Source organism: Triturus cristatus, chromosome 1_1 (assembly GCF_964204655.1).
Source record: "Triturus cristatus chromosome 1_1, aTriCri1.1, whole genome shotgun sequence".
Taxonomy (NCBI): domain Eukaryota; kingdom Metazoa; phylum Chordata; class Amphibia; order Caudata; family Salamandridae; genus Triturus; species Triturus cristatus.
The window spans coordinates 1120882395-1120903424 of record NC_140579.1 but is presented as its reverse complement, the minus strand read 5'-3'; the positions used below and the strand labels follow the sequence as shown (position 1 = coordinate 1120903424).

General features: G+C 53.2%; 1 long non-coding RNA gene across 1 annotated transcript in view; it reads left to right on the top strand.

The window, feature by feature from the left end:
* Positions 1-20616, top strand: part of LOC146871711 (uncharacterized) — a 39317-nt gene extending 18701 nt beyond the window's left edge. Inside the window, exons 2-3 of the long non-coding RNA XR_014959594.1 lie at positions 19208-19264; positions 20012-20616. This is a non-coding gene — a long non-coding RNA (uncharacterized LOC146871711). The remainder of the gene's footprint in view (positions 1-19207; positions 19265-20011) is intronic.
* Positions 20617-21030: the final 414 nt, after the last annotated feature.

Here is a 21030-nt window from a genome sequence, read left to right as displayed (position 1 = left end):
ACCCCTTATGGCTTTGGCTTGACTGGGTGGCGGACCGCTCACTGGTGCCCACCTGGAGACTTCAACCGAGCGCACTGGAGGACCCGGAGTTCCGTTCCTCCCTGGGTACGGCCGTCTTGGCCTTTTTCGACGCCAACGAGGGGACGGCGAGCAGTGCCTTGGTGGAGTGGGACGCCCATAAGGTGGCCATTCGGGGGCACTGCCTGGGGGCCCAGTGGAACATACGAAAGGCCCTCTCGGACTCCCTGGCGCGCCTTGAAAACGACCTCCTGCAATATGAGAGGGAAGGAGAAGGAGGGGGCAGGCACTCACGCAGCCTGGAGGATCTCCACGGGCAACACGCGGAGCTCCTGGAGCGGCTCCGCTGCCACAATTATGCGGCGCACACTGCCAGAACACATGCCAGGGCGAATCGGGCGGGCCGCCTGCTGGCCTGGCTCATCCGGCAAGGGGGATCGCAGGACCCCGATTGGAGCAATCAGTGGGGAGGACGGAGTGATGGTGCACACGCAGCGTGAAATCCATAGGGCCTTCGTAGGCCACTACAAATGCTTGTACGCGGCTCAGGGGACGGGCTCCCGGCACCTTCTTGGGGAGTTCCTCGCTTCCATTCACTTCCCTGCGGCCACAAGGGAGCATAACGCGGCACTCAGTGGCCCCCTCTCCCTCAAGGAAATTCGGGAGGCGATCCAATCATTGGCGACGGGCAAAACTCCGGGGCCGGAAGGATTGCCCGCGGAGTACTACAAGGCATATCGCGAGACCCTGGTGCCGCTGCTGCGCGAGCTTTACAGCAAAGCGCTGGAGGAGGGGTCGCTCCCACCCTCCATGCGTGAGGCGTTCCTGGTCTCCCTGCCTAAGCCGGACCGCGACCCCACGGCCCTGGGCTCCTACCGCCCCTTGGCGATGCTCAACGTCGACTACAAAATACTGGCGAAGGTCCTAGCGGACCGGTTAGTGCCGGTGGTCCCGTACCTGGTGCACTCTGACCAGAACAGGTTTGTCCCTGCGAGGTCCACGTCGCTCAATCTCAGACGATACTTTAGGGTGGCCGGTCAGGCAGTGCATAGATGGCCCAGAGCGGGGTGCCTCCTCCTAGACTTGGAGAAGCCGTTTGACTGCCTGGAGTGGGGCTACCTGTCCACGGTGTTGCTGCAGTACGGGCTGGATGGGGACTTCCTCCGGATGGTTGACCTACTCTACAGGAACCCCACGGTCTGTGTTCGGTTGGGCCCCCATGTCTCGGAGGCGGTGCCAGTGGGCCGGGGCACCCGACAGGGATGTCCCTTGTCCCCGTTGCTGTTCGCCCTGGCGATGGAACCGCTGGCGGAGGCTCTGTGGACGACCCTGGGAGATGGTATACCACTAGGAGACGCGGTTCACCAGGTGTCGCTTTACGCGGATGAACTGCTGGTGTACGTTAAAGATGTAGGTAGTATGCCGGAGCGGCTGGCCCCGTTACTGCGGTCCTTTGCCACTGTCTCGGGGTTCCGCGTGAACGCGGGTAAATCTTGTCTGTACGCTTTCGGCGAGGAGACTGAGGACCCGGGCTACAGCCTGAATGGCACGCCGGTACAGTGGAGGGGCGGCACCTTTCGATACCTGGGGATACACATTTACCGCTGCCCAGCCGACTTGTTTGATGGCAATTTGGGGAGGGCGGTCACGGCGCTCGGGTCGCAGGTGGCCTTTTGGAACACGCTCCCGCTGACAACCACGGGCAGGGTGGCGCTCGCCAAAATGGTCATGCTCCCTCGTCTGCTGTACTACTTTGTCAACCTGCCACTGTACGTCCCCCCCGCCTTTTTTGGCAGGCTTAACCGGATGCTGCGGGATTTCGTCTGGGGCAACGCCAGGCACAGGTTAGCGCTTGCAAAGCTCTTCCTCCCGACGGACAGGGGAGGCCTGGCGGCGCCCTGTTTTGAGCATTATTACCTGGCGGCCCAGCTGCAATGGATCGCCCGCTGGTTGGCAGACAGGGGCAGGGATGACACAGCCACGGTGGCTGCCCCCTACTCGCTGGAGCGTGTGACCGGGCTTTTCCACTCCTTGGCTGCGGTTGCGGGACCGCTGCCGCTCCTCCTGGCGGTGGCGCACAGGTGCTTCCGGAGGGCCTTGTACCTCACGCGCGCGGTGGTGCCATTTGCGCCGGCGATACCCCTAGAGGGTTCTCCTGGAGGTGGGGGGGGTGCTCGCGGCCCCCGCGCTGACGGGCTGGTGGGCGGCGGACGTGCACACGCTGGGGGACCTATACAGGGATGGTGAGCTGATACCGTACGAGACCTTGGTGTCGGAGGACGGGCTCCCACCCGGCGGGTTCCTCACGCACCGCTCACTGCTGGCGAGCCTGACCGCCAAATGGGGAAGCATGGCTACAGAGCCTGCCCAACACCTAACTATGCAATATCTGCATGTCATGGGGAGGGGCGGACACCTGGTTCGCTGGTTCGCCGCCTCGTTGCGAGAGCACACGGCGGTTGATCTGGGCCCACTCCGCGGCAAGTGGGAGCTGGACCTGGGGAGGCCGCTGACGGACAGGGAGTTGGAGAGAGTCCTCAAGAGCCCAGTGCGTATCCCCCGCAATATGCGGTTCCGTCAAATCCAGCTGTTCATAGTTCACAGGGCCTACCTCACACCCGAGCTGATTAATAGGTACTTCCACCGCGCTGACGCGCTCTGCCCTCGGTGCCGTGAGCTAGGGGCGGGGCTGCTGCACTTGCTGTGGGGCTGCCCAGTGTTGCACGCCTATTGGAGGGCGGTTAGTGGGCAGCTGCAGGGGAGTACAGGGCGCAGCATTCCCTTCGACTGGCCCGAGCACATCTTGCACCAATTTACCAGGCCGCCCAAGGACAAGGTAGCGTCCCGATTCCTGGATCTGGGGCTCGTGGTGGCGAAGCGCCTCATCACCCGGAGATGGAAGGCACACGACCCACCGCACGCGCGGACCTGGAGTTCATCGTTTCACGGCATGGGCCAGGGCGGAGGGGACGGCTATCCGTAGGGAGGACACCCTGGGGCTGCGGAGGGAGCCCATGGCGGACCGCTGGGAACAGTTGCTTGTTGAGTTTCGGCGCTCGGAGGGGGAGGGTACCACAGGCTGCACGGGCGAGGCCAGACAGGATGGCAATGGCGCAGGCGGCGGCGCAGTGTAGGCAGACCCGCTGACGAGATAGCATAGCCCCCATTATCGCTGGCCCATGGATGGGGCGTATAGGGACGCTTGGGGACATCTGCGCCCATTGGGCTTAGAGGGGTACTCCTGGAGTTCGGGGGGGGGGTCGGGGTGGGAAGGGGGTAGGAGCGCACCATGCAAATCGCTGTTAACGCTGCCATTGTTATGGGTTCTTCCTTTTGTATTACATGTAACCTTTTCGACTTTATTGATGCCTCAGTTGTGTAGGCGAGATTAGTTGCCCTTGTACGGCTCAATGGCTGGTGGGTGGTGGTGTTGGCCCCTCCTGCAGAGAGGACATCGGAATTGCTAAGGGTGAAGTGGCTGGCTCCCGGGAGGGTGGTGGTGGGTGCGCAAACAGACATCAGGTTGTCCCCCCCCCCCCCCCCGTTTTGGCAGTCGGCATGTTCTATAAGCCTGTATAAGTTTGTACGGCATCATGCTTCACATACAGTAAGACAATGTCCTCCTGTACTAAAGTTCAAATTCAAACTCAATAAAAACAGATTTGCAAAAAAAAAAAACGGCAACAACTGCACACTGACTGCTAGATTAAATCGTAAGTTTACAGTAATAACATACATGTTGTTTAGTGTGAATATGGTCTGATCATGAAGTGTACTTACTAGAAATGTAGGCGAGCGCAGTATCAAAGGTTAATGTTCTGTTTTCGGCCAGCAAGGAGGTAATCTTTTGAAGAGTAGCTGCGCCGAGTTTAAATAGATCCAAAGGTTATAAAATGTATGCTAGGTTTTTGACTGTGAACAAAGAATCAAACGTAAAGTTGGATCTGATGTTGTGATAAGATGGAGCCACACATGGTGTGAAAGAGCTTGTAGTGTGAAAGCTTGCATCTAAATGCTAATTTACTTTTCTTTTTTCATGTGACTGTAGCCAGTTGGTTATGTGAGCTGCTGTTGCGATTGTATTTTTCATTTATTTTAGTAATATGGTGCTTGGCGTAGGTATAAGTCTGTAACTTTTTCTTTTTAGGTTGGCAAAATGTGTTGTTGAAATGTTAAAGATTTTAGGTTTCCCACCAAGTGTATGTGTAAGTTGACAGTGTAAAGCAAATTTGAAACAAAGATGTCTAATAAATAAGTGAATAACAATAATTTATAAAAGCGAAAACAAAAGCATAGTTGTCTTGACCTTAACTAAATGAATAATGTAATAACAGGGAACTTTTGAAAAGACTAAAAGGAGCAGAAGAAAATGTATTTGTTGTGTACGAGGCTGTCTTTGGGGAATTAGCACAGGATTCTAAATTTTAAAATGCACGTGCTCTATATATTTGTGACTAAAAAGCCTGTAATATTTGTTTAAAGCACGAAACCATGTGTAAGTTGTAGACGAGGCTGCCTTTGGTGAAAGAGTACGTCATGGCACCACAATTATAAGGGTGCCGAAATATTTGTGGTGCAACGCTAATGTTGTGTCACTGAGTGATGCTGTGGTAGTGCTGAGTGATACTGTGGTGCTGCTGAATGTTGCTGTGGTGGCATAGAGTGATGCTGTGGTGGCGCAGTGATGCTGTTGTGGCCTTGAGCAATATTGTTGTGGGCTTGAGTGACGCTGTGGTGGTGCTGAGTGTTGCTGTAGTTGCGCTGATTGATGTTTTTGTGGTGGTGCTAATTGATGTTGTGGTGAACCCGAGTGATGCTGTGGCATTGCTGAGTGATGCTGTTGTGGTGCTGAGTGATACTGTAGTGCTGCTGAGTGACGGTGTTGTGGCACAGAGTGATGCTGCGGTGATGCTGAGTGATGCTGTTGTGATGGTGTGGTGGCGCAGATTGATGCTGTGGTGGTTTTAACTGATGTGGTGGTGACAATGATTGATGCTGTGGTGGTGCTGAGTGATGCTGTGCTAGAGCATAGTGATGCTGTGGTGGTACTGAGTGATGCTGTGGTATTCGTGAGTGATGCTGTGGTGGTGCTGAGTGATGCTGTAGTGGCATTGAGTGATGCTGTGGTAGCACATAGTGATGGTGTGGTGCCCCTGAGTGATGCTATGGTGGTGTTGAGTGATGCTGTGGTGGTGCTCAGTGATGCTTTGGAGCCACTGACAGCTGCTGTGGTGCAGGTGAGTGATGCTGTGGTGGCCCAGAGTGGTGATGTGATGATTCTGAGTGATGTTTTCCCACCAAGTAGATGTGTAAGTTGACAGTATAAAGCAAACAAAGATGTCCAATAAATAAGTGACAAACAGTAATTTATAAATGAGAAAACAAAAGCATAGTTGTCTGGACCTTAATTTAATGCCTAATGTAATAACCGGGAACTCTAAAAAATACGAAAAGGAGCTGCCCCAAAATAAATTTTATTTGTTGTTGACAAGGCTGTCTTTGGGGAATTATCACAGAATTCAAAATTGCAAAATACACGCGCTCTATTTCTTTTTCACTAACAAGCCAGTAATGTTTGTTGAAGCACAAAACCATGTGTAAGTTGTAGACAAGGCTGCCTTTGGTGAAAGAGTACGTCATGGTACCGCTATTATAGGGGTGATGAAATGTTTGTGGTGTAACGATAATGTTGTGTCACTGATTGATGCTGTGGTGGTGCTGAGTGATGGTGTGATGGTGCTGAGTGATGCTGTGGTGCTGCTGAGTGTTGCTGTGGTGGCATAGATCTATACTGTGGTAGCTGAGTGATGCTGTTGTGGCGATATTGTTGTGTACTTGATTGACGCTGTGGTGGTGCTGAGTGTTGCTGTAGTAGCGCTGTTGTATGTTGTGGTGGTGCTAATTGCTGTTGTGGTGCCCGTGAGTGATGCTGTGGTGTTGCTGAGTGATGCTGTTGTGGTGCTGAGTGATGCTGTGGTGGTGCAGAGTGACGGTGTTGTGGCGCAGAGTGATGCTGTGGTAATGCAGAGTGATGCTGTGGTGTCGCATATTGATGTTGTGGTAGCGTTAACTGCTGTTGTGGTGGCAATGATTGATGCTTTGGTGGCGCAGAGTGATGCTGTGCTAGCACATAGTGATGCTGTGGTGGTACTGAGTGATGCTGTGGTGTTAGTGAGTGTTGCTGTGATGGTGCTGAGTGATGCTGTAGTGGCATTGAGTGATGCTGTGGTAGCGCATAGTGATGGTGTGGTTCCCCTGAGTGATGCTGTGGTGGTGCTGAGTGATGCTGTGGTGGTGCTGAGTGATGCTGTGGTGATGTTGAGTGATGCTGTGGTGTTGCTCAGTGATGCTTTGGTGGCACTGACTGCTACTGTGGTGCATGTGAGTGATGATGTGGTGGGCCAGAGTGTCGGTGTTGTGGTGCAGAGTGATGGTGTGGTGATGCTGTGGTGTCGCATAGTGATGCTGTGGTGGTACTGAGTGATGCTGTGGTGTTTGTGAGTGATGCTGTTGTGTGCTAAGTGATGCTGTGGGGGTGCTGACAAATGGTGTGGTGGTGCTAACTGATGCTGTGCTGGCTCTGATTGATTGTGTGGTTGTGCGGAGTGATGATGTGTTGATGCTGAGTGATTGAAGTTGGCCTGGCATATGCTGGTCACTAGTTATAGTGGCTACCTTGCACCAGTCCAATTCGACTCTTATGGTAGATAGGTTTAAGACAACCTTTTAAAGAAAGCTATCCTAGTGGTAGCTGTGGAGAACAGCCTTCAGGCTAAGTCTCAGAGGAATGTAAAGCAGCTTGTTTTACCTTATAATCTCTTGAACTACCAAATGAAAAGACACCACACAGGTATATATATAAAATATATATGTATTTATTTCTAGACACACTCTACTAATCTCTTTATGAGATTAGAAGTCAGGAACATGTGCACAAATCAATGTTTCACAACACATTAAGCACTTATATGGCTGGGGCCCTAGGGGCGTACCAGACCATATACTAAGAAAGAGGTATAAGAAGAACGACTTAAGAAGGGAGAAGGCCTAAGGTCTTCAGAAGCGCTGGGGCCTCACTAATCCACCCAAGGCAGGTAAGTAAAGGACCCACGGGAGACGCATGCAGTGTGAGAACACAGCCGCGGATCCCAATTAACTTCAATGGAGCAAGTCGCGGTTGGAATTTTAAAGTTTTAGGGTACTTCGGGAGAGTCTACAAGCAAGTCACTTACAGGGTAAGTAGTTCGAGAGCCAACACACACAGGAGCACCGGAGTACTTGAGTTACCTCACCCAGGGAAGCCGGGTGCATAGGTGTCTTTTGGTGTCGGGTCGCGGCGTCGTTTTCAATGGGAGCCAAAGAAGACTTGCTGCTTGTGAAGACAGGAGAAGTGTCTGGTGGAATCCAAGGCTGGATTCTGAAGAAAGAAGACCTGAAAGCAGTAGAGACAGTGTTCAAAGTCACTTGCCAGTGACCCGGGGCCAGGAAGCTGGATGCCCACAGAAGTCGGGTGTTTTCAGGTGATCACAGGTGTCTTGACTCTTCAGCCACGAGGTCCAGGAGGCTTCGATAACAACCAGGAGCTGGATTCGGAGTGTCCCACGAAGTCTGCAGCTTGCTGAGGTGTCGGCAACCGGATTGGAGCCAACAAGCCTTGGCAACAGCAAGTCTTGCGGAATATGAAGAAAGTCAGCGGTGCAGACCAGCAAGGTCTGAGGGACTCACCCAGCAAGGGTAAGTCAGGGCAGGGCTGGAGCAACCAGGGGAGCCCTTTGATTTGATGAAAAAGTCTTCAGGGGACCCACATGCCAACCGGCAAGGGATCGCGAAGACGCCTCGGGAGGATTCACTTCACAGGAGCCCACGGTCACTCGGGACGAGGTAGGCCACTGATTCTCGGTGGAAATCCTGCTGGAGTCTTGGACCACACGTGGTCCAATGCACAAGTTCGTAGAACGCCGTGAAGGGGTTGCACTAGACAATAGTGCACAGTACCTAGGTATTGCTGTTCCTCGTCACTCGTGGGGTCCACTAGCCTCAGTTTTGCTGGGGACTCACAATGGCCGTCGAAGTCAGGAAATCCACTTCCGGGGCTGCAGGGACTTCGGACTCCGGCGGGAGCTGGAAAGTTTGCGACCGTTGATTCAAAGTTTTGGTGCCTGCCAAGTAGGGGAGTCACTCCTTTACTCCAAGGGAGATTCTTCAGTCTTCCAAAGGTAGTGGAACATCGAAGGTCCAGGATTCTTCTTGTAGAGCATCATCCAGGGATATCTAGTTTGCCATGGCAAGGTTTCCCTATCTTATACTAAAGGAAAGGGAGGGACTAGCTCTATGACCACTCCTATGAGAGGGTCAGGGGAGTGGGTGGTTACACCCACTTCCCTTTGTCCAGTTTCACGCCAGAGCAGGGGCAGGTAGCCCCTGAACCGGTTTGAGCTGGCATATGCACAGAGGAGCCTACTGCTCCCCCAGTGCAGGACTTCAAAGCACTCTAGGAGTGCACCCACCCAGCCCCAATACACTAAATCCTGTCTGGAAGATGGTTACACGTCCCTGTGACAGGATGCCTATTGTTGGGCCTCCTCCACTGCGAGTTTCGGTCAGCAGCAGGAGGGCAGCCCAGTGTCTGTGCTGGTGGCATCCATTTTGTGATGCCAGGGCTCTTTCAGGATTCTACCGTGTTTCCACAGTAGGTACATGTCTATCCCTCTAGAAGGGTGGGATCATACTCCCTCACCAGTTACTGGTGTGGGGGTATGATTCCAAGTCGTTTGACACCAAACACGACATGTTTTGATGCAGCCATCCCAAAGTTAGCATTTACCGCGAGGTTATAATGCACTTAAGAGTATATGGTTTAACCGCATCCACAAACCGCTATAGAGAATGGACTCTGAGAGCTGCAGAGGGGCCCTGCTCAGGCAGAGACATCCCCTTACATGGAAACCAAGCACCCTGCGCTCAGGATTGATAGGGCCTGCCTTAGGGGTGACTGATAGGTTTATATGTGTGTGTAAGGTGAGACATAGGGAACCTATACCTCAGTGAGGAGTGCTAACACTACCTCACCCAGGCTGCAGTAGCAGGCCTGTGGTGTTAGATTTAGTCTGCTTCCCAGGGGTGGCATAATACATGCTTCAACCCCTGGTAGGCCTGTGAAGTACCTATGCCCTTGGTACCTAAGGTACCATATACTAGGGTCTCATAAGGTACCACAGTATCCAATCACTAGTGCATTTAATATGCACACCAAGTCATTTAAGGGAGTAAGCAGGTAGGCTGGGGTCCTGGATAGCAGGATCCCAGCCAGACTAGTCAAAAACTATCCAAACACCAGGAAAAAAGTGGGGGCAACCATGTAGTCAGTTTCCACCTTCCTACAGTGATGCTATGGTGTTGCCGAGTGAGAAAGAGAGTGAAGATATAATGCCCAATTAGAGATAATGGAGAGAGAGAAATAGAGAGAGAAAGGGTGTACAGAGAATAAAGGGTGGAGTGATAGAGGAGAGAGAGAGAATTAGAGAGGGTGGAGAAAGAGAAAAAGAAAGGTTATACAGAGAATAAAGGTTTGAGCAAGAGAGGAGAGAGAGAGAGAATTACAGAGGGTGGAGAGAGAGAAAGGGTATACCGAGAATAAAGGCTGGAGCAAGAGAGGAGAGAGAGAATTAGAGAGGGTGGAGAGAGAGAAAGAGAGAGAAAGGGTGTACAGAGAATTATTGTTGGAGCAAGAGAGGAGAGAGCGAATTAGAGAGGGTGGAGAGCGAGAAAGAGAGAGAAAGGGTGTACAGAGAACTAATGGTTGGTGCAAGAGAGGAGAGATAGATAATTAGAGAGGGTGGAGATAGAGAAAGAGATAGAAATGGTGTACATAGAATAAAGGGATGACCGAGAGAGGATAGAGAATGAATTAAGAGGGTGGAGGAGGGCGTGGCCTGAGGCGTCAAGATGGCGGACGCACTCTGAGTGCTCCGGACCCCTCCGTCATCCACCTGGCATTCTCCCGTTACCAGCTGCTGCTCACCTCTTATGCATACCCGCTGAGCTTCCCAACACCACCGGCTCTCTTTTGATCCTTTTTGCGGGCGGACCGGCGTCCCCGCTGTGGCGGGCCGCCGCCTTCTTCCACCAGTCTTGAGGCCTTAAAATGGCAGCCCCGGCGGATCTTCCTCCCTAGGCTCGGATCCTTCTTGGGGGTCCGGCTCCCCTGGCTGCGCTGGTGGTTGAGCCTGCCTGCCCCCTGTGTAAGTCCGCACTGCGGACACTTCTGGTGTGGGGGCACCCCGGTGCTGGAGGTGGTGTGCGGCGGCTGCCAGGAGCGTCCCGGCTTTCTTGAAATCGAGGCCCGTCCTGCGGCTCTGGGGGGCCTTCACCAGGTGGGCCTGCAGCTGCGCACAGCTAATCGAGCCTCGACTGCCGGTGTCAGGCAGTGGTGTGGGGAACAGGCTCTTCCCTGATTGCTTCTGGTGCTCTCCCCCGGCCCGGCGCTGATTGCATGGTCTGACGAGCCTGTGGGGGTGAGGCCTTCCCTGGCGGTCGTCGGATGCCCTGACATCGCCCAGCGCTGCATCCCGCTGGGGTGTAGCCCTGTGCTCCCCTGAGGCCCTCCGGGGCTGTGGACGTCCTTCCTTCGGCCGGACTTGCTCCCAGCCTGCCGCACCAGATCTGCAGAGGCGCCCGAGCCTCGGGGGAACTGCAGGCCTTGCAGGGCCCTTCCTGAGGCCTACCGGAGCTGTGGATGTTCTTCTCCCCATCTGCCCTGGTCTCTGCCGAGCCGGATCTGTGGAGGCGCCCGCGCCTTGGAATATCTGCAGGCCTCGGATCGCCCGTGAGTGGGGCTGCGGCCTCGGCCACTGTGTCGGGTGGCACGTGGCAGGGGGACGTCGGCGTTCCCCCCGCGCCGCATTTCCTCTCCGGGGGCGCCCCCTGTGCTTGATGACCAGTGGGGGGGGCTCTGATTCTGGCTGCTTCACCATAACTGCCCTGCTAACTCAGACTTGCGTTGGAGCGGTGACCTCTTTGCTGCGGGACCTCTGGAGGTGCCGGTACCTGGGGGTGGCCTTGTGCCCTGGACTGTGGGGGGGCAGTGATCGGCCACTGTGTCGGGCGGAGTGATGGTATCGCTGCTCCAGGCCCCCCCTGTAACGCGCTTCACCTTAGGGGGTGCCCCTGTGCCTGCTGGCCCGTGGGGGTCCTTGGAACTGCCTGGCCTCTCTCTCATTGGGCTCAGATCACCCATCACTGACCACTCTGGTCTGGCCGGGGCGACCGGCCTTTGGGGGCGTCTCGTCTACCTAGTGTCTTTGGGGGCTGCCTGCCGGTGTGTGGGGCTGTGTTCGGCCATCATAATCGGGTGGCAGGCGGTGTGGTGGTGGCACCATCCCGCCTCCCCCTCCTTCTTGCTGTCTCCCTCGCCTTCTGGTGCCACAGTTTTCTGGGAGGTGTCTCTCCGTGGTTGCTGGCTGTGGGGTGTGTTGGCCCTCTTGCCTCTCCGGCCCGGCGACCTCCGTCCTGGCTCGGAGTCCTTCCTGCCCGTTGGTGTCTCCCCGTCCTTCCGGCTGTCCCGGGCTGCGGCTCTGGGCGAGGGGTCAGTTCTGGCCTTACCAGGGGGCGCCCGGACCTGAGTATCGACGGTCTGGGTACCAGTCTCTTCCTGCTGCTGGACTCCTGGCCGTGCCTCATCTCCTGGCCTGCACCGGCGACTTTCTTCACCGGTGAAGATGGGTAGAGTCCGTAACACGCAGGCGGCTGCCCTGCCAACCCAAACCACGATGGACCGGTATACTACCAGCGTCCGGGTCCCTTGAGGGGGGACTGCGGCGCCCCCCACTCCTGCTGGGGGAGACCTGGACACCATTCTGCAGGCCATTGAAGTCTCCCAGGCCTCAGTCGAAGGCAAGATTGGTGAGGTACGGGTTGACGTGGCCCTCATTCGTCAGGATCTCCGCAACGCGTAGTTCCACAGCGGAGGACGACATAACCCAGCTTAAGACCCAGGTGGCTCAGCTTCAGAACCGGACTTTCGAGCTCCACCGCCGGGCTGAGGATGCCGAAAACAGATCACGGAGGAACAAACTGCACCTGGTCGTATTTCCTGAAGGGGCCGAACAAGGCCGAGCAGATACATTCATGGAAACCTGGGTGCGTTCCTGGATGCCCAAGGAGCTCCTCTCCCCTTGGTTTGCAGTTGAGCGCGCCCACCGTTCCCTGGCTCCTCGTCCCCCGCCCGGGGCCCCACCACGGCCCATCATCATGAGGATCTTCAGTTTTCGAGACCGGGACGCTATCCTTAAGGCGGCGAGGTTGCAGGGGCCACTGATCTTTCAAAATAACAAAATTATGGTGTTCCAGACTATACCAGGGAGGTGCAGGCCCAACGGCGCACCTATGACGATGTTAAACAGAAACTTCGTGGCCTGGGTCTCCGGTATGGTATCCGCTTCCTGGCCTGCCTCCGGGTCGTCTTCCAGGACAAGACATTCTTCTTCGATACCCCCCAAGAGGCCTGGACCTGGCTCACAGAGGAGCGCCCTCTTCAGGTGCATCCGGCCTTCCCTCCCGGCGGCAGCGGCCCACTACACTCCCAGCCAACTCTTCCTAAACCTCAGACGCCGCAATCGCTCCTGCAGGAAGAACAACCGGCAAGGAGGGGCCTCGCTATCCCCGGTGGCGAGGTTTCAGACGCCCCCCCTTCTACACCTCCTCGGAGCCATGATCCTCTTAGCCTGCCTGGTTTCGTTAGGGGGTTCAGGACCAATTCCGATCCCATCTTCAACGCTGCGGCCCTCCCTGTCTGACTCGAACCTATTCCGGAGCCCCGTGCTTCACGGATCTGCCGAAGATGATGCTGACTGACTCCTGCGGCCCAGCTGAGTGGGGTCCAAGTCTGTTCCCTATCGTTCCTTGCAGCTGTTAACCTTGATGTATCCGTATGTATGGAGGGGTCCACCTTCTCCAAGACTCTGCTTGACTTGCTGGTTTGTTGGGTACCCTGAGTAACTTGTGCTCGCTTCTTGGGGCCCTCACTGATACGCTCACGTCCTGCTAAGCATTTTAGCTTAATAACTTGAGTTTCGTATTGTTGTTTTAGGTGCTTGTTTCAGGGCGACAGATGCTTCATGTTTGGAAGTGTAGGGTGGGGGGAGTTGGGGGCGAGGGAGGGTGGGTAGACCGTTGTCTCCCGCTGGTTTATTGTTATCGGCCGCTCACGAGCCACCAATGTTTGTTTTTCCTGGTAGCTTACTAAGCATACACGCCACCGACATTGACGCGAACTTTGGCAGACCACGCGGACCTCACTCTCAGGCCCTGCCTACAATGGGGGGGAGGGGGAGGGGTTGTGGGTGGAGGGACACCATGTTGTTGCTTGCATGTTTATTGTTTTCGGCCGCCTATGGGCCGCCATCCCTGGTTCTTCATGGCGCCTCCCCGAGTACCCAGGAGTCTGGTGGGGACATGGGCCTTGCCCGGCCGTGTGGTTCAACCCCCCTCCCCAAATGCTCCAACCTGGGATCGTCCACTCCAGTGGAGCCCGGTCACCCCCCGCACGGCCCTCTACTCACTGTCTATCCTAATGCTGTCCGTACTGGGTAGACCCCTCCAAATCCTGTCCTGGAACGTCAATGGTCTCTTAGACCGCATTAAGCACACTGCTGTCCTCCGTAGCGCCCACCGTCAAGGCCCTGATATCCTATTCCTGCAAGAGACGCACCTGATGGGCACCCACTGTACCTTCCTCGCCCACTATGGGTTCGACAGGGTTTGGCATTCCGGCTTCTCGCAGGGCTCCAGGGGGTGGCCATACTGATCCGCAAAGGTCTTCCCTTTTCCTTGACAAGGGGCTGAGACGAATACACAAGGCCGTTACGTGGCCCTATCCGGCAAGATCGAGGGGCATCTTATTAATCTCATGAGTGTATATGTTCCTCCCGCCAAGCTGCCATCCACCCTCCGACACCTCATGAGTGTTTTTTCCCCTTTCCCGCCTGGGTTGGCGGTTGTCGGGGGCGATTTTAACGCTGTCATGCATCCACCGTGCGACACATCCAGTGCTCCCTCTGCGTCCCGTCTATCCTCCGCTAAGCGACTCTCTGATTGGTCCTCTGCCCTGGGTCTCTGCGACGCTTGGAGGATGTGGAATCTTCGCCGGGACCAGTACACCCACACCGCGGCAGCCCATCGCACCCACTCTCGTATTGATCTGTTCTTGGTGCCGGCCACCGACTGCCAATTGGTGTTGGGGTGGCGGATATTCTACCACGCAGCATCTCGGATCATTCCCCGGTCTCCCTTCGACTCGAGACTCAACCTGGGGGTGTCCGTACGACCTGGCGTATGAACGCTCGGTTCTTGCAGGACATGGACTTCGTCGACTCCCTCGAACAGGAGTTGCGGCAATACTTCCTGATTAACACAGGATCAGTCGCCTCGCCGGCCACGTTGTGGGAGGCTGGCAAGGCGACGATGTGGGGAGTGGCTAGAGGCTTGGTTCATGCACGATGCGCGGCTCAGGCCGCCTGCCTAGTGCAGCTGGAGGCCCGTGCTGCACTGATGGAGGCGGCCCAGGCCACTGCTGATACTTCTGACTCCTCCCGGCAACTTGCTTTACTACGCGAGGTAATTAGTCATGTTTCCTTGGACTCTGCCAAAATGCTTTGGCGTTCTTCGGTTGCACGCGTGTATGGTTGGGGTGATAAAAGCGGCAAATTGCTCCATAACTTAACTTCGTACCCCAAGGCGGACCGCGTCATCCCGGAGGTCTGCGATGCAGCCGGCCATCACCATTCCACCTCGAGGGCCATTGCTCAGGCCTTTGCAGGGTACTATGCCAAGCTGTATGCTGCCGGGCCTCCTGCGGACCCTGTGGTTGCAGTGCTGTCGGAGACCGGGACCCGGCTGCCCCGCCTCCCCCAGGACGTCTCCGAGACCCTAGATCCTCCCCTTTCCCCGGAGGAGTTCCATGGGGCCATTTCACTCCTACACTCGGGCAGGACGCCTGTGCCGGATGGGTACCCGCAAGAATACTACGCAACCTATCGAGACTTTCTGGTCCAATACATGATGGCGCTGTTCCAGCACGTGGTGGACACGGGGTCTTTTGCCCCCGAAACGAATGTGGCCACCATAGTGCTTCTCCCGAAGACACGACCGCCCTCCCTTGCCTGTGCGGACTACCGCCCCATTTCCCTCATCAATACCGAGGTGAAACTCTTTGCTACCATTCTGGCCCAGCGGGTCCGCCCCCACTTACACATCCTGGTCCACCCGGATCAGAGTGGTTTTATGCCCGCCTGAGGCACTTGGCACTGCATACGTCGCCTCCATCTCGCTCTTGCGCACCGCAACCTCCACCCCCCGTACATGGCCTTGCTTCTCATTGATTTTGAGAAAGTGTTTGACACGGTTGCTTGGGGATATTTGGAGGACGTGCTGGAGTTGATGGGGTTCGGCCTTCCGTTCCGGCGTCTCGTCCTCGTCCTTTACTCCAGTCCCTCGGCGAGGGTCCTGATCAACGGGGTGCTCTCGGAGAAATTTCCCTTCCAGAGGGGCACTCGCCAGGGATGCCCACTCTCACCACTCTTGTTTGCGCTGGCGATGAAGCCCTTGGCATCTCTTGTACGCCAAGACTCCAGCATCCATGGGTGGGCTTGGGACACTTATCGGGTCGACAAGATCGCTCTCTACGCGGATGACGTTCTCCTTTTTCTGGCGGAACCGGAGAGCTCTGGCCCGCATTGTCTTGCAGTCCTCTCCGCATTTGAGCAGGTCTCGGGCCTGCGGCTCAATCCGGCGAAATCCACCCTGGTGCCTCTCCACCCATTGTGGGACTGCTTTGACTGGCAGACAAACATCCCTCTGCGCAGGATGTCCTTCAAATTTTTGGGTGCGTGGATCACCCTACTCCCGGAACTCGAATGGGCCTTAAACATTACGCCCCTGATCAACAAGACAAAAGCGGACCTTCGGAAGTGGCAGTCCCTCCCGCTCAATCCCATGGGTAGGAGTGCCCTCTTTAAAATGATGGTACTTCCCCGGTTCTTGTATATTTTACAAAACGTCTCCCTTCATCTTCCGGGGAGCTGGTTCCATGAAATTGACGGTATCCTCACCCGGTTTCTCTGGGGGGGTGGGAGACAGCGAATGTCCCTGGCGCATTGCCGTATACCTCCCAAGGACGGGGGCATGAGAGTCACCAATCTCCACCTTTATTATCTAGCCACGAGACTCATCATGATCCATGATTGGTTCGCGGGCGGCTGGTCCGGCCCGGCGTACCAGGTGGAACTTTGCTCGATGGAGTTCCCTCAACTCCAGGCTTACTTCTATGGAGCCCCCATACCCCAAGATCTCCCCCGAGACATCAGGACAGTTTGCGCCACACGAAGTGGGACTGGAAACTCACTAGACAGACGCCTCTGTGGTGTGGTACGTGGGTAGAGGAGGGGTGTCTTGATCTACCGCTCCTTGGTGAACAATGGTCCTGCATCTTTAGACTCACTGCATGCCCGCTGGGAGGGGTGGCTGGGCCCCTTGGAGGACGCAGACTGGAGGGACGCCCTTATGGCCCCATAAACGCTGACGACCTCCTCCAAGCTGAGGTTAGTCCAACTCTATTACTTGCACGTGGCATACCTCACCCCTGCGCGTCTTTACAGTGCCCGACTGCGGTCCTCCCCCAATTGCGCACAATGCGACCACGCCCCTGCAGACTTCTACCACATGGTCTGGCTATGTCCGGTCCTGGCGGCGTTTTGGGCAGGGGTGGAGCTGGACCTTACACTGACCCTAGGGTGGGAGGTCCCACACGACCCGGTGCGCTTGTTCCTGGCGGTGTTTGACGGTTTAGACGGTTCCCGAGCAGATAAGCGCTTCCTCGGAACAGCGGTGGCGGGGGCGAAGCGAAACATTACGGCACTCTGGTCCCAGGCCAAGCCTCCTAGCGTTAGGTGGTGGAAACGGGGGGTTGATTGGTGTGGGACCCAAGAGGAATCCCTCTTTGAAGCCCGTGGTTGTCCTGAACTTTTTCAGAAGGTGTGGGGTAAATGGTTCAACCTAGTCCTCTAAAGGGGTTGCGGGTGTGTAGGCTCAATGTACCTTACGGGCATTACTTTACCCTGCAGTATTCCTTCCCTGTCCCCAGTTGTGTGGCTGTAAACAATCGTCATAATGTATTTGGTTCTGCTACCAATGTATTGTTTTGGTGTGATTTTAACTCAATAAAATTGATTATTAAAAAAAAAAAAAAAGAGGGTGGAGAGCGATAAATAGAGAGAAAAGGTGTTCATAAAATGAAGGGTGGTGCAAGAGAGGATAGAGAAAGAATTATAGAGGGTGGAGAGAGAGAACGAGAGAGAAAGGGTGTACAGAGAATAAAGGGTGGAGCAGCAGAGTATAAACAAAGAATTTGAGAGGCTGGAGAGCGAGAGAAAGGGTGTACAGAGAATAAAGGGTGGAGCGACAGAGGAGAGAGAGAGAGAATTAGAGAGGGCGGAGAGAGAAAGAGAAAGAAAGGGTGTACAGATAGTGTGGAGCGAGTGAGGACAGAGAATGAATTTGAGAGGGTGGAGAAAGACAAAAATCGAGAAAGGATGTACTGATTTGAAAGGGTGAAGCGGGATACATAGATAGAAAGAAGGTTACTAAAGGTGTTCGAAGGCGAAACAGATAAAGGGGTGATAGAGAAAATGAAAGCCAAAAAAAGAAAGAAAGAGGAGACTTAATTAAGTCGAGCGAGAATTAAAGTTTTGAGAAATAGAAAAGGAGAGAGTCAATAACAAAGTGGAGGGTGTGTAGTTTTAACCGAATAATGAAAAAACTTTGATAAATTTGCATCCAATTTACCCCATGTTGTGTGCCTTTATCAATTGTTTTTAAAAATGAGTGAGAAAAACGGAAGTTAATTAGGCTGTGATTCCTACTGTAATTTTTTTGTACATTTTGTAATGTTACTTAATACATCAGTTAAATCTATGGTTCGTTTTTTATGTCTTAAACCATATTGTGTATAAAATCTCGTGCCGCTAACAATCCTGCAAAAAATATTTACCATTAAAAGGTACAGGCTTATAGGGGATCGAAAGGTTTCGATGCCAGTGCCTTGCAAGACAGGAATCGAAAGTATGGAATTTTCTAATTTGAGGTTTAGTGCATAAACATGCAGAACATTTCATGTGACTGAATGAAAATACATTAAACTATTATGAGGAACGAGTAAAGGTGAAGTGAAGGTGCGAGTAAAAACTGGAGCGCTAGTGAGAAGCACTCTGAAGAGATAAGAAAGGCAGATGGCGGCTGCGTGACGTGCGGCCGAGTGGTGCTAATGACCCGTGAAAGACAGATGGCGGCTGACTGCGTACGTGCATGCTCGCGTGAATGCAAGCGCTAGGCCAGCCAGTAGCACTTTGAAAACTCACCTACTAAATGTCTCGCAGAGCAGCGCATGCGCTGACTCAGCGAGACCTGAAAATGGGGGGCTGGCCTTATTGCATGACCCATGCAAATGAGGGAACACCTTCTGGTGATCGCACTGGCACTATATGTGCACCAGCACTATCTGTATTATAGAAAGTGCTGCACAAGCGTCTGAGGCCCTTTCTGTAATACCAAAGTGCCCGAGGGAGTGCAATGTGGGCGCACATGCCTGTTGTGCCCCCGGGGCACTTTCCATTGTACGACCCTAGTAAATTACCTTGGTTTTATCCTCAAAAAAGTCTGCAAGAGAATCTCATAATTCTGGCGAGGTCTGATTTGTCTGAGAACTGGTGTGAGGATTTATAAATTCATAAAGGGCTTCAAAGAGCTCTTAGGATAAGTTAGCAGCCTGACCGATTTTGTTGGTGTTGTGAGTTTTTCACCCTAATGTGATGTTCCGATGATCTACGGGGAGTAACGCTTTATATGTCTCTTTCGTTTTGATAGTTAGTCGAGTGCCAAAGTTGCTCCAGATTTTTACAGGAGAACTTCTCTGTAGTATACCAGAACACAAGAGATCTGTGCATGGTTTTTGTATGTTTTTTAAAAGGGGCAATGCTGTGAAAATCAGAGTTTACGGCCTTGTGATAGTCTGTTTAGGTTTGATTGACTTCTAAATCCTTAGAGGCCACAGCAAACTCAAATATTTTGGCAAAAGAATCAGGGGAGACAAGCTGCCATTGTTTTGAAACTCTTTAGTTAACATTTTTTTTCTTTTCAGCCCCATCTGATTTAGGGATCTGGAAATGGATCAGAACAAGGTCCGTTCAGAGAAGAGGTGAGTGGGAATGACAAGTGCAAACATGAGCACAAAAATTTACACATGCATATTGTTTTGGCAGAAAGTCTAGAGTTGTCTTTAACCTCCTGGATTTAAGTTTGCCTATGATGTAGAGATCTGTAGTTTCTCACATGCCTTTGGTAAGTAGCTCATCCAGTACAAGTTTCTTCCTTTGCATTCTGGAACTTGAAGTTCCATTTATAAAATCTGCACTACAAGTCCCAGAATGCAAACACAGATATGTCAGGGTAGAGCTACTCATACATGGACCTAGGAAGCTTGAGAGCTCGGATGAGGTTTCATCCTTCCCTTTCGACTCAGTGGCATCGAGGGCACAATCTCAGCAGGAAACAATGTTTCCAGGACAGGGCGTTATTAATTACTGATCATTATAATCAGTGGTAAGATGCTTTCATCCAATTCATTCGAATAGAAATCTTCGTAGCTCACTGTGCTTTAGACCTCCTGGCCCACCATACCATCCAAGCATCACTCAGACACAAAGAGCAGCTCTCTTCCAGTTCAGCTTTTTTCTTTGCATTTTGTTCTTGAATTTATTATTGAATATACAGGGCTATAAATATCAGAATGTAAAGAAAATACAGCGATTCGATTATTTACCTATGCGCAGACCTGAGAAACTTGAGAACTCTGCTCAACAGCTGTACCTTGCATATGGTGACCAGGTTCACTCAGTGCCACTGAAATACCACTTTTCCACTTATGTGCTTCCCTTTTTTTCAGGTCATTGTTATGAAGAGTGTTATCCCAAGTGATTTACTTAATGAAAACTGAGACTACACTTCCCAGAATGCACTGACTGTTGAATAAAAATCCAGGAATTGTAACATGTTTCCCCTAGTGACCTGAAGTCACCTGATCACTCGATATCATACAGAGTGTGGAATGGCCCCAATTCATGAGGGTGACTTTAAACAAGTTTCTGTTTTAAATCCAATTGTTTTAGCATTCTGCGACTTCTAGGCGCATAATTTTAATGGGTAAATGTCTTAACAACCCCCAGCAAGCTTAGAGATGTTAGTGGGTGAAAACGAGGGCTGTCTGAAAGCCAGTCACACTTCATGGGTAAATGACAACTCGGCATGCAGCAATGGAACACAATCTTACAAACAGCAAATGGAAGGGTCACGCCGGAGAATGAATATATACTGTTTAAATGTGGTATCTTAGGGACACTGTGGTCTGAATTTTATCGCGGGGTCGACCTCTGGGATGTAGACCTAAACGCTGTGTAATGACCATAAGATTACGCTCTGCCGGCGCCTTGATGTAGGCAGCTAAGCTGTGTATAATGATTCTCTACCACGCAATAAAACATGATTGATTCTAAATAACTTATAATACAATGACGGAAATATAAAGATGTTCAGATGAATAGTGAATAAACAGTGAGAAAAATAGCACCTAAAGGAAACATTTGAAGAAATAAACCGAATCTATGGCCAGACCTGCTGTGAGTCCTCCCCAGGTGAGTGAATAATCCCACACAGTGCAGGGGGGCGAGGCTCAAGTCAGCTCGTTGCAGCGGGGTACTCTGGTCCGAGAGGAGGAAGTGAGGGGATGTGACGTCATAGATGGAAATCAAAGCAAGATGTGGAATGCACTGCGGGTGCTAGGGGAAGAGCTGCGGGGATAGGGCGAGCGTTGTGAGGTGAAGGGGCGGCTGCAGAGGGTGCTGGCATTTTGAGAGGGAGGTGAAGGGGTGAGGGGCTGAAAAGGGAGGGACGTGAGGTAGAGACCAG